The sequence below is a fragment of the Rattus norvegicus genome, chromosome 17, assembly GCF_036323735.1.
Source record: "Rattus norvegicus strain BN/NHsdMcwi chromosome 17, GRCr8, whole genome shotgun sequence".
NCBI lineage: Eukaryota > Metazoa > Chordata > Mammalia > Rodentia > Muridae > Rattus > Rattus norvegicus.
In genome coordinates, this window is record NC_086035.1 from 36,379,478 (window position 1) to 36,392,577 (window position 13,100).

The window sequence follows — 13,100 nt, forward strand, 5'->3', positions numbered from 1 at the left end:
TTTAATAGGGTTATTTGTTTCCCTGCGGTCTAACTTCTTGAGTTCTTTGTATATTTTGGATATAAGGCCTCTATCTGTTGTAGGATTGGTAAAGATCTTTTCCCAATCTGTTGGTTGCCGTTTTGTCCTAACCACCATGTCCTTTGCCTTACAGAAGCTTTGCAGTTTTATGAGATCCCATTTGTCGATTCTTGATCTTAGAGCATAAGCCATTGGTGTTTTGTTCAGGAAATTTTTTCCAGTGCCCATGTGTTCCAGATGCTTCCTAGTTTTTCTTCTATTAGTTTGAGTGTGTCTGGTTTGATGTGGAGGTCCTTGATCCACTTGGACTTAAACTTTGTACAGGGTGATAAGGATGGATCGATCTGCATTCTTCTACATGTTGACTTCCAGTTGAACCAGCACCATTTGCTGAAAATGCTATCTTTTTTCCATTGGATGGTTTTGGCTCCTTTGTCAAAAATCAAGTGACCATAGGTGTGTGGGTTCATTTCTGGGTCTTCAATTCTATTCCATTGGTCTATCTGTCTGTCTCTGTACCAATACCATGCAGTTTTTATCACTATTGCTCTGTAATACTGCTTGAGTTCAGGGATAGTGATTCTCCCTGAAGTCCTTTTATTGTTGAGGATAGCTTTAGCTATCCTGGGTTTTTTGTTATTCCAGATGAATTTGCAAATTGTTCTGTCTAACTTTTTGAAGAATTGGATTGGTATTTTGATGGGGATTGCATTGAATCTGTAGATTGCTTTTGGTAAAATGGCCATTTTTACTATATTAATCCTGCCAATCCATGAGCATGGGAGATCTTTCCATCTTCTGAGGTCTTCTTCAATTTCTTTCCTCAGTGTCTTGAAGTTCTTATTGTACAGATCTTTTACTTGCTTGGTTAAAGTCACACTGAGGTACTTTATATTATTTGGGTCTATTATGAAGGGTGTCGTTTCTCTAATTTCTTTCTCGGCTTGTTTCTCTTTTGTATAGAGGAAGGCAACTGATTTGTTTGAGTTAATTTTATACCCAGCCACTTTGCTGAAGTTGTTTATCAGCTTTAGTAGTTCTCTGGTGGAACTTTTGGGATCACTTAAATATACTATCATGTCATCTGCAAATAGTGATATTTTGACTTCTTCTTTTCCGATCTGTATCCCCTTGATCTCCTTTTGTTGTCTGATTGCTCTGGCTAGAACTTCAAGAACTGTATTGAATAAGTAGGGAGAGAGTGGGCAGCCTTGTCTAGTCCCTGATTTTAGTGGGATTGCTTCAAGTTTCTCTCCATTTAGTTTAATGTTAGCAACTGGTTTGCTGTATATGGCTTTTACTATGTTTAGGTATGGGCCTTGAATTCCTATTCTTTCCAGGACTTTTATCATGAAGGGGTGTTGAATTTTGTCAAATGCTTTCTCAGCATCTAATGAAATGATCATGTGGTTCTGTTCTTTCAGTTTGTTTATATAATGGATCACGTTGATGGTTTTCCGTATATTAAACCACCCCTGCATGCCTGGGATGAAGCCTACTTGATCATGGTAGAGATTGTTTTGATGTGCTCTTGGATTCGGTTTGCCAGAATTTTGTTGAGTATTTTTGTGTCGATATTCATAAGGGAAATTGGTCTGAAGTTCTCTTTCTTTGTTGTGTCTTTGTGTGGTTTAGGTATAAGAGTAATTGTGGCTTAGTAGAAGGAATTCGGTAGTGCTCCATCTGTTTCAATTTTGTGGAATAGTTTGGATAATATTGGTATGAGGTCTTCTATGAAGGTTTGATAGAATTCTGCACTAAACCAGTCTGGACCTGGGCTCTTTTTGGTTGGGAGACCTTTAATGACTGCTTCTATTTCCTTAGGAGTTATGGGGTTGTTTAACTGGTTTATCTGTTCCTGATTTAACTTCGATACCTGGTATCTGTCTAGGAAATTGTCCATTTCCTGAAGATTTTCAAGTTTTGTTGAATATAGGTTTTTATAGTAAGATCTGATGATTTTTTGAATTTCCTCTGAATCTGTTGTTATGTCTCCCTTTTCATTTCTGATTTTGTTAATTTGGACGCACTCTCTGTGTCATCTCGTTAGTCTGGCTAAGGGTTTATCTATCTTGTTGATTTTCTCAAAGAACCACCTTTTGGTTCTGTTGATTCTTTCTATGGTCCTTTTTGTTTCTACTTGGTTGATTTCAGCTCTGAGTTTTATTATTTCCTGCCTTCTACTCCTCCTGGGTGTATTTGCTTCTTTTTTTCTAGATCTTTTAGGTGTGCTGTCAAGCTGCTGACATGTGCTCTTTCCTGTTTCTTTCTGCAGGCACTCAGCGCTATGAGTTTTCCTCTTAGCACAGCTTTCATTGTGTCCCATAAGTTTGGGTATGTTGTATCTTCATTTTCATTATATTCCAAAAAGTTTTTAATTTCTTTCTTTATTTCTTCCTTGACCAGGTTATCGTTCAGTAGAGCATTGTTCAACTTCCACGTATATGTCGGCATTCTTCCCTTATTGTTATTGAAGACCAGTTTTAGGCCGTGGTGGTCCGATAGCATGCATGGGATTATTTCTATGTTTCTGTACCTGTTGAGGCCTGTTTTTTGACCAATTATATGGTCAATTTTGGAGAAAGTACCATGAGGAGCTGAGAAGAAGGTATATCCTTTTGCTTTAGGATAGAATGTTCTATAAATATTCGTTAAGTCCATTTGGCTCATGACTTCTCTTAGTCTGTCGACATCACTGTTTAATTTCTGTTTCCATGATCTGTCCATTGATGAGAGTGGGGTGTTGAAATCTCCCACTATTTTTGTGTGAGGTGCAATGTGTGTTTTGAGCTTTAGTAAGGTTTCTTTTACATATGTAGGTGCCCTTGTATTTGGGGCACAGATATTTAGGATTGAGAGTTCATCTTGGTGGATTTTTCCTTTGATGAATATGAAGTATCCTTCCTTATCTTTTTTGATGACTTTTAGTTGGAAATTGATTTTATTTGATATTAGAATGGCTACTCCAGCTTGCTTCTTCTGACCATTTGCTTGGAAAGTTGTTTTCCAGCCTTTCACTCTGAGGTAGTGTCTGTCTTTGTCTCTGAGGTGTGTTTCCTGTAGGCAGCAGAATGCAGGGTCCTCGTTGCGTATCCAGTTTGTTAATCTATGTCTTTTTATTGGGGAGTTGAGGCCATTGATATTGAGAGATCTTAAGGAATAGTGATTATTGCTTCCCGTTATATCCATATTTGGATGTGAGGTTATGTTTGTGTGCTTTCATTCTCTTTGTTTTGTTGCCAAGACGATTAGTTTCTTGCTTCTTCTCGGGTATAGCTTGCCTCCTTATGTTGGGCTTTACCATTTATTATCCTTTGTAGTGCTGGATTTGTAGAAAGATATTGTGTAAATTTGGTTTTGTCATGGAATATCTTGGTTTCTCCATCAATGTTAATTGAGAGTTTTGCTGGATACAGTAACCTGGGCTGGCATTTGTGTTCTCTTAGGGTCTGTATGACATCAGTCCAGGATCTTCTGGCCTTCATAGTTTCTGGCCAGAAGTCTGGTGTGATTCTGATAGGTCTCCCTTTATATGTTACTTGACCTTTTTCCCTTACTGCTTTTAATATTCTTTCTTTATCTTGTGCGTTTGGTGTTTTGACAATTATGTGACGGGAGGTGTTTCTTTTTTGGTCCATTCTATTTGGAGTTCTGTAGGCTTCTTGTATGTCTATGGGTATCTCTTTTTTTAGGTTAGGGAAGTTTTCTTCTATGATTTTGTTGAAGATATTTACTGGTCCTTTGAGCTGGGAGTCTTCACTCTCTTCTATACCTATTATCCTTAGGTTTGATCTTCTCATTGAGTCCTGGATTTCCTGTATGTTTTGGACCAGTAGCTTTTTCCGCTTTACATTATCTTTGACAGTTGAGTCAATGATTTCTATGGAATCTTCTGCTCCTGAGATTCTCTCTTCCATCTCTTGTATTCTGTTGGTGAAGCTTGTATCTACAGCTCCTTGTCTCTTCTTTTGGTTTTCTATATCCAGGGTTGTTTCCATGTGTTCTTTCTTGATTGCTTCTATTTCCATTTTTAATTCCTTCAACTGTTTGATTGTGTTTTCCTGGAATTCTTTCAGGGATTTTTGTGTCTCCTCTCTATGGGCTTCTACTTGTTTATTTATGTTTTCCTGGAATTCTTTCAGGGATTTTTGTGTCTCCTCTCTATGGGCTTCTACTTGTTTATTTATGTTTTCCTGGAATTCTTTCAGGGATTTTTGCGATTCTTTCAGGCATTTTTGCGATTCCTCTCTGTAGGCTTCTACTTGTTCTCTAAGGGAGTTCTTCACGTCTTTCTTGAAGTCCTCCAGCATCATGATCAAAAATGATTTTGAAACTAGATCTTGCTTTTCTGGTGTGTTTGGATATTCCATGTTTGTTTTGATGGGAGAATTGGGCTCCGATGGTGCCATGTAGTCTTGGTTTCTGTTGCTTGGGTTCCTGTGCTTGCCTCTTGCCATCAGATTATCTCTAGTGTTACTTTGTTCTGCTATTTCTGACAGTGGCTAGACTGTCCTATAAGCCTGTGTGTCAGGAGTGCTGTAGACCTGTTTTCCTCTCTTTCAGTCAGTTATGGGGACAGAGTGTTCTGCTTTCAGGCGTGTAGTTTTTCCTCTCTACAGGTCTTCAGCTGTTCCTGTGGGCCTGTGTCTTGAGTTCACCAGGCAGCTTTCTTGCAGCAGAAAAGTTGGTCTTACCTGTGGTCCCGAGGCTCAAGTTCGCTCGTGGGGTGCTGCTCACGGGCTCTCTGCAGCGGCAGCAACCAGGAAGACTTGTGCCGCCGTTTCCGGGAGCTTCAGTGCACCAGGGTTCCAGATGGTCTTTGGCTTTTTCCTCTGGCGTCCGAGATGTGTGTGCAGAGAGCAGTCTCTTCCGGTTTCACAGGCTTGTCTGCCTCTCTGAAGGTTCAGCTCTCCCTCCCACGGGATTTGGGTGCAGAGAACTGTTTATCCGGTCTGTTTCCTTCAGGTTCTGGTGGTGTCTCAGGCAGGGGTCCTGCCGCTCCTGGGCCCTCCCCCATGGGAGCCCAGAGGCCTTATACAGTTTCCTCTTGGGCCAGGGATGTGGGCAGGGGTGAGCAGTGTTGGTGGTCTCTTCCGCTCTGCAGCCTCAGGAGTGCCCACCTGACCAGGCGGTTGTGTCTCTCTCTCACCTACAGAAATACTTTTAATAGTTCACTAAAGCACCTTGGTGCAGGCTACAGAGGCCAAAAGGAGGCTGTTAAGCAAAGCCCTCTCTGCACGATATGGCTGTTAGGTCGGTGGTTTTATGTAAGTAGATGCATCTCTGACTCTTTTGCATGCTTTTGAGACTCTTTTCCTCCTGTTGGGTTGCCTCATGCAGCTCCTAGAGGATTGGCTGTCTCCTGGAAGGATGTTCTTCTCTGAAGGAAAGTGGAGAGGGAGTGGGTATGGGGGAAAGAAGAAGTCAAAATGGTGGTTGGGATATGTTGTATGAGAGAAGAACGTCTTTTCAATTAAAAAGGAAGAAAGGAAGAAAGAAAACACACTCCCTTCACTCTCCCTACACTCCCCTGTCTTTGGTTCATGTCTGAGTCAGCCCCGATGTGTTGTTAGACTGAGAAAGAATCAAATGAATATATATGGAAGATCTGCACATACTCTATGTAGGGTCTCAATAGCAAAAGCATTGGTTATCTGAAGCACCATACAGGATTCTACTCTCAAACTGGGTCCTTCTTACTATTCCTAGAGCTCAGGTGAGGAGTATAGTCAGCTAAAGGGGGATGAGCAGAAGCTGTCTTTCTGTTCCTCTGCAGAGAGGACCACTGCAGCCACTGTCTGAACATGTGTCATGAAGGCACAGGCCACAGTCAGAGGCAGGACGAACTCTGTTTTATCCCAGTTGCAGCTGCCCACCCAGGATGGGCAGTGACGAGAACAGATGCTTCGCTCTTCATCACTGTGCTGCATACACTTCCTCTTGAGATGGTGCCAGGAGCACATTAGGAAGCAGGAGCAGGGAGAGGACAGCCTCTAAACCAAAAGTAACCCTGCCATTGACTTCAGGTTTACTACTCTCTGTTGCACCTGAGTTAGAAGAAGCACGCACACAGTTTGTACTTCCTTTTATATCTTTACCACCACATGAGAATGAAGAGCTTTGAGCAACGTGAAGTCAATTATGTGATGGGAAAAAACAATAAAAAAAATACTTCTTGCACATCTGTGTTATAATGAGGACATTTCAAATCAACCACACCAGTCTGGCTTCCTGTTTGCTTATAACTTACATATGTATAGTGTTCTCATGTTTAATTTATGTATTTGTAACATTTTATAGTATGCACAGCTCACTGTACCCTCTCTTCTCTCCTCACACCAAAGTAATGTCAAAACCACTATGTTTGTATTTCAGGTGAAACACGGAAGCCCTGTCCACGTTGCAGCATGTAGCTGAGAAGAAAACGAAGATAGCATGGCCCATAGCTCACAGCTTCCTCTCATGCTCAGGAATTGCCACCAGTGCCATTACATTGGCCTCCTCTCATATGCCTCTGGAAACCACATGTGGCTGGCCTCTGTTTGTAACAGTTTGGCTATGGTTGCTGGCTCCTCTTGGACATGTTTTTAGAACTTAAAGAAACAAAGGTTTATTAGGACATATTTAAAATAAAACTATTCTCTTCTCATTTAGTATACAGTTGGTTCTTCCAATTTCTTCAGTCAAACTTATTTTATTGATCAAACTTACACTTTGAGAAATCCAGACATGTATGTAGTGTATTTGGGCTATTCTCACCCTCCCCCACATTCCCTTATCTCCCTTTCAGCCCTGACACCCTCGAACTTCCCTGTGGACCTAGTCACACATTCATGTCTTTTTGTTTTATAACCATTGATTTTAACCAGGGCCATCTGTATGACCATGGCTTTAGAATTATCTACTGGAATTGGTTGGCTTAAAATAGACAATGAGTTTCCCTTCCCCCAAATCCACCATAGCTAAGGGTTCAGCCCCTCCAGCCCTGTCCCCAAACTATGATTGACTGTTAGACAGTCCGGTTTTATGCAGGCCCAGTGCTGGTATCTGCAGCTACTGTGAGATCACACCCTGAGGGTACATAGCCCTTTTCCCTGCCTTCTATTTCCATGTCTACTGTGTTCCCTGAGCCCTAGTTGGGGTAGTATGAATGCCCACCCATCCAGGTGACAGTATATGTGTTCACTGAGATAAAACAAAGACAATAACCAATAGGAAACATATTATAAGCATTGCACATGCTACATAATGTAGAGAATAAGAAAAAATCAAACAGTGCTGTATAAATTCAAGATCATCGCTCTATGTCAGTGTCAGAAGTCTATCAGTTCCAAAGAATTTGTATCAATGTTAAGTTAGAAATGATCCACTCCTGTTTGCTGTACAATGGATTTGTTCAGATGGCCAACAATACAAAAAATGAAAAAGCAAGGTATAAAGAATCTAAAGTGAATATGCTCTGTGAGACAATTGCAAACCTCTTATGGGTATTACTACATAGCAAGACAATAGAGACTATCTCGTCTTTGGCTATGTATTCAGCTTGAACATTGTAGGGGGTGGCTTGTAGTTTTGACTTAGAACCCTTGAAGAGCTGAGAAGTGTGTCTTTGGCTTTATCAGATCCAGCTATGGAAAATTAGCAATCAATACATGCCTGGAATTGAGATTTTAGATAGACGGATGCTGTTATAATTAGGAAATAGGCTGTAATATTATGTTAAGAATTTCCCTTTTTGTATGTTTGCATAACTACATGTTACCTTTCAATGTAAGCTTTTCAGTCACATTATTAAGTCTAATTGAGTTAAGATAGCAGGCAGAGTAGTGGAAAGAGATCTGCTAGATTGTCTTAAATAGCATTTTCTATTGCTGGTGTGCTCTGTAATTAGCCAGCATTGTAGATAACTCAATATATGTGCTCTGAGTCGTGCATATCAGAGAAAGTTTCTCTATCTTGTTTAAGGATATTTTTCCCTTTCATGCTACCATATAGAATCTTGACCTGTCATGCATCTTGCTATCTAAGAGATTTCCTTTAATGTGTTGAGAATAACATAATATTTATTTTTAAAATCAGACTAACCCATGACTAGAATGCTGTAGATTTGTATCTCAAATTGTTCTGCAGTTCTTTTTTATGTATGTATGATTGGGGTTTTGATATTCAGGGTTTTTCTAGTCCAGTGGTTCTTATGTTTTGGGTTACAACCTCTTTAAGGGGGGGTCATGTATCTGATATCCTACATATCAGATATTTACATTGTGACTCATAACAGTAGCAACATTACAGTTATGAAGTAGCAATGAGGTAATTTTATGATGGGGGGGTTAACACAACCTGAAGAACTATATTAAAGGGTTGTATGTTTAGGAAGATTGACAACCATAGTTCTAGTCTATATTCACTAATTGTCAAAAACAAAAGGGTATACAATAAATAAGCCCATATTTTTATGTTCTTGCTATGGAAATCCTTTTTATTGTGTTTTTATATTAGCCATCATTGGATACAAACATCACTTTTCCAAAAATGTTCAAATACATTACATCTACTGTTAGAACAATGACCACAGCGTGTAAACCATTTAAAATGGTTTCTTGGAGGACTTGTAAGAGGGCTCGAAAGCTGAGCTACTACCTCCCAATCATGAGGATCTGAGTTCATATCATAGATATCGATATCTACCTGAAGGTCAGGTTCCATAGTGCGAGTCTTTGATTTCAGTGTTGAATTGGATGGACACATGCAGATCCCTGGAACACACTGGTGAGCCAGACTTGAGGAGTCAATAAACTCAAGACTCAAATCAGAGATCCTATCTCAAAAAAACAGAATGGAAAACACACAAGAAAGACACCTGATGTTGACCATTAGCTTCCAAACAAATGTACACACATCTACACATGCATGTATGGTACATGTGTGTACATAATGCAGACAAACACACATGCACATGCAGAGGAGAGAGAGAGAGAGAGAGAGAGAGAGAGAGAGAGAGAGAATATAAGTTTTCCTAGTATTTGTTACTACACTGGGAGGCCACTTCTCCTGACAAAAAACCCAATTGATTGAACAGTTTTCCAAATTGTCCACTAACTCCATATCCTTGAGGCTTCACGGCTCACTTTTTTTCTATTGATAATGACTGCGTGGTACAACCTATATTAAAGACATCTTTACCATGTATAATAATTAAGAAAGTTCCTGTATTTCACACAGGTTGTTTGTAGTCAACTTAGGACTGAAGCTGTGAGTACCATGACTCATTTCTGGGACAATGAGATAAGAGACTGTGAACACCTTGTGAAAGAGTACACAGCAGACAGGAAGCATATATTTGATAGGAGTTTCCTGATGGCATTTTTAGGAGAGTTTTCTTATTCTTTCTATGCATTTATATGTGATTATTTATGTGTGATTATGTATTACATGTGATTATTTTTTCTCTGATTCCTCCATTTTCACTTCCCTCCTGCCATTACTGATAATTTCCATTTTATTTTTGATACCAAGACTATGGTATTAACTACACACAGCAGTGTGTTCTATCTGAGTGGAGTAGCCTTTAAATAGTTCTTCCTTTGGATCTAAAAAGTAGTATTTACTGAAAATATTTTTCTAGTTTGTGTCATTTTTTAAAAAAGAGTTGTAGACACATCAGATTTTGGCAAATGTGTGTTCTCTGATGAGGAAGTGACTGCCCCTTTCTGTGTCATTTCCTAAGCTCTGAAACCTTGTTGACACCAAACTCCTTTGTGAAGGAGTCAACATAAAGGTCTTTGATATTGTCCCTGACTCAGTATTAGTGGACATTGTATGTCTGGCTGGCAGTTTTTCCCTGTGGTAAGGTCAGCCTCATGTAGTATTTCACAACCTTCTTGTGCGTCAGTGAGAATCAAAGGACTCCTTAGAGTGAAAGACAAAAGCTTGGCTTGGAGTCCTTAGATGAGCAATCCCTGAGCAAGACATGGGACTTAGATTCTACCGTCAATGTTCATTTGTCATTCATTATGAGAAATTAGCTTTTGTAAAAGTATTCTTCAATTTTTATTATGATTTTTTTGGGGGGGAACAGATATTGAAATTATGTTACTCACTTTACTTCCTGATCTCACCACCCTTCTCTTCTCCCATTTCCACCCTTACAAATCTCTCTACCCATTACCCTCTCCTCTTCTCAGAGAAGTGGGACCACCCTGGGACCTCCAGTCGGCAGCATAGACCTAAGCACATCTCACACTGAGGCTCAACTAGGTAGTCTATTTAGGAGAAAGAAATCCAATATCCGACAACTGAGCCAGAGATCTCATCTTCTCCAATGGTTAGTGAACCGACATGAAGGCCAAGCTGCACATCTGCCACAAATGTACAGGGAGCCTAGGTCTAGCCCTTGTATGTTCTTTGGTTGGTGGTTCAGCCTCTGTGAGTCCACCAAGTTTTATCTTTACTATAGGGATTCATTATCTACAGTTTGATTTCTCTCCTTGATGGAACATTGGGAAACATGTTGGATCAGGATAATTTTGTAGAGAAGGCAGTAGGTGGTCACGTAGAAGTCCTTTTCAGGCACTCATAGAAGGACCACTTGTTTCACCCATTATCTACTCTCTGAGACAGAAGTAACTATTTCCCTCACCAGGATGGTAATGAGTGGGAAAAAAATGCCATGGTAGAGCATAAACTACCATGAATTTTCAATTCAGAAAAAAGGTTCTACTGTTCCTTGGTGTGTTTAAAAAGATTTATTTTATTTTTATGTATGTTTTTGTATATGCTACTCTGTGTAGATACCTATACAGAGCAGAAAAGAACATAAAATTTTCTGGAGCTGGAGTTAAACGTAGTATTGCTGCACTCAAAATGGATACTGGGAACCAAATTCAGGTTCTCTAGAATTGCTCTTACCCACTAAGCCATCTTTCCTCTCCCATGGGCTTTTGTTCTTAGGGGCCAGAAGAGTTTTCCTGTCTATTGCTTGTGAGAAGGTCAAAGTGATGGTGGGACTTTTCAACATTTACAATATTGTGATCTCAAAGGAACTATTGTGACATTTGGCCACCGTGATATTTTGCACCATTGCTTTGCCTTGACTTTGTTCCTTGACTGTGAAAATATAAATGTTATGAATTTGAGCATCCTGCCACTCCTGCCGTAGTTTGTGGCCATTATGCTTTAGGTAATTTGTTTTCTCCAGTTGTTCCTGACACTCATCCCTCTATGAGTAGGAAGAACAATGGACACACACACAGACACTTTTCTTTATTGAGAGGAAAGTGTGTATGTCTGAAAAAAGGGGGCGATTTATTTTAAGACATGGAATTGGGTAGATCAATGTAGAAAACTATAAATAAAACCTCACATTGGAAATAAAATGATCATGGGGCTGACAGTCATCTTTATAACAAGAGTGTTTGCCACCAAAGTCTCATTTGGTGAAGGTGAACAAGCATCCTTAGGGATGCCTTGCCTGGTCTCCATCTATCATTCTGAGTCACTCCTAAGCCAGTTTTGCTATCAGAACATGACTTCCCAGCCTTCCTATATGGTCCAAGTTCTCCTTCACCCCAAGAATTCAGCTAATGAACATTGAACAGCCAAAAACTATTTTGAGAAGAGATTCTTTTTGAAAATTGCTATCATTAAGGTATAAGCCATATGAACTCAAGGGGTGGCAAAGACCTGAGCAGTGTCTTTGTTCATTAAGACAGACATATTTATATGAGCAGTAATGATGACAGCATATCAGCATCTACATGATATAAAGCAGAATGCAGATGCAATTAGACGGCACTGACAGTCCAATTGTAATTATGTAAATAACACCTAGTTTTACTCTGCATCTCTCATCTCTAGGCGTATAAGTAAGAGGGTTATGGGAAATAAGTTAGTGCTAGGCAGAAATGTCTGGCTATTTATTTGTGGCTAGGACAGTATCCTGAAGCTTACATTTCTCTGATTTATGCTTTCATCCACCATCCCATGGGTCTCACAGAGAGAACATGCAAATATGTGTTTGTTGTTCAACCTGCAGCCCGTGGCAGGAATCCCAGGGTAGCTATGAATGCAGTGCAATGCATTAGTAGATGACAAGGACATATCTTAAAGTCTCCTGAGAGAACATTGGTGAAGATACAGCATGTGCAGGAAGACTGCAGCTCCATGGTATTCCTGCTCAAGCTCTTCTGCTTCCTGTTTGGGTTTTCCTTTATTAAGACTACTACTTTCTACCTTCCTTTTGCTCACAAAGTTTTAAATTGTCCTACCTGAGGATGATTCCTGTGTCTAGCTGTCTATCAAGCTTCCCATCACAAAGTTAAAGCATTTGATTGGTTTTTTTAAGTGAATACAGATGCCAACAGGAGTGTAGCCTTGATTGATGCTAATTATAAGTCTATAATGGTTCCTCCGCTTTAGCCACTGCCTCTGCAGGTTGTGATTTTTATGGGTAAAGTAACTGCTGGTCAACAGCTTAATCATAAGTTCTGGCCTATCTTTCCTTCAGTGATTCTCTGTTCGGTTGTGTAATCCCAGGAACATACATTATCGTCATTAAAGGCAACGTTCCTTTGAGTGATTAATGCATTTATAAGGAGCCTGAAGTATCTTTGTTGTGATCCCAGCATCGGTTGTGGTCGCTGGGCTTTCTGGGTATTAAAGCTACCTGCAATGTTATATGTGTTGTCTGAGAATCATTGAAGATTTCCACATAGTTTCTACTTAGCATATTAACATTGTAAAATGAGCCTAAAGCTACTATGTTAGAAATACGAGATTTGTGACCTGAAGATGCCATCGGTATATGGCAGTCACACCAGCAAGATGAAAAGCAAGTTAAATTACAGGGGGGCCTTCCTTCTTGGGAGAATCTTGTTAAATAGATTTGAGGTCACTAGCTTTGAAATATCTACTGATTAAACTGCAGTTTTTCCTGGCTGCATTTTCACAAGGCTAATATATGCTGAGCCTTTAAGCTTTTTACTCAAGCCGGGAGATGAAAGTTTTAAATAACAGAAAATACATCTAGCAACATACATATTTATGTGACAGTCAAGGTATGGATAATTTGCTTATGTAAA

The 13,100-nt window shown here is 39.8% G+C and overlaps 1 long non-coding RNA gene across 1 annotated transcript; it reads left to right on the forward strand.

The window, feature by feature from the left end:
- The first annotated feature begins 3,980 nt into the window (after positions 1 to 3,980).
- LOC120097904 (uncharacterized) lies at positions 3,981 to 12,694 on the forward strand. The gene is made up of 2 exons (XR_005495781.2): positions 3,981 to 5,288; positions 6,397 to 12,694. It is a non-coding gene; the product is annotated as an uncharacterized LOC120097904 (long non-coding RNA).
- Positions 12,695 to 13,100: the final 406 nt, after the last annotated feature.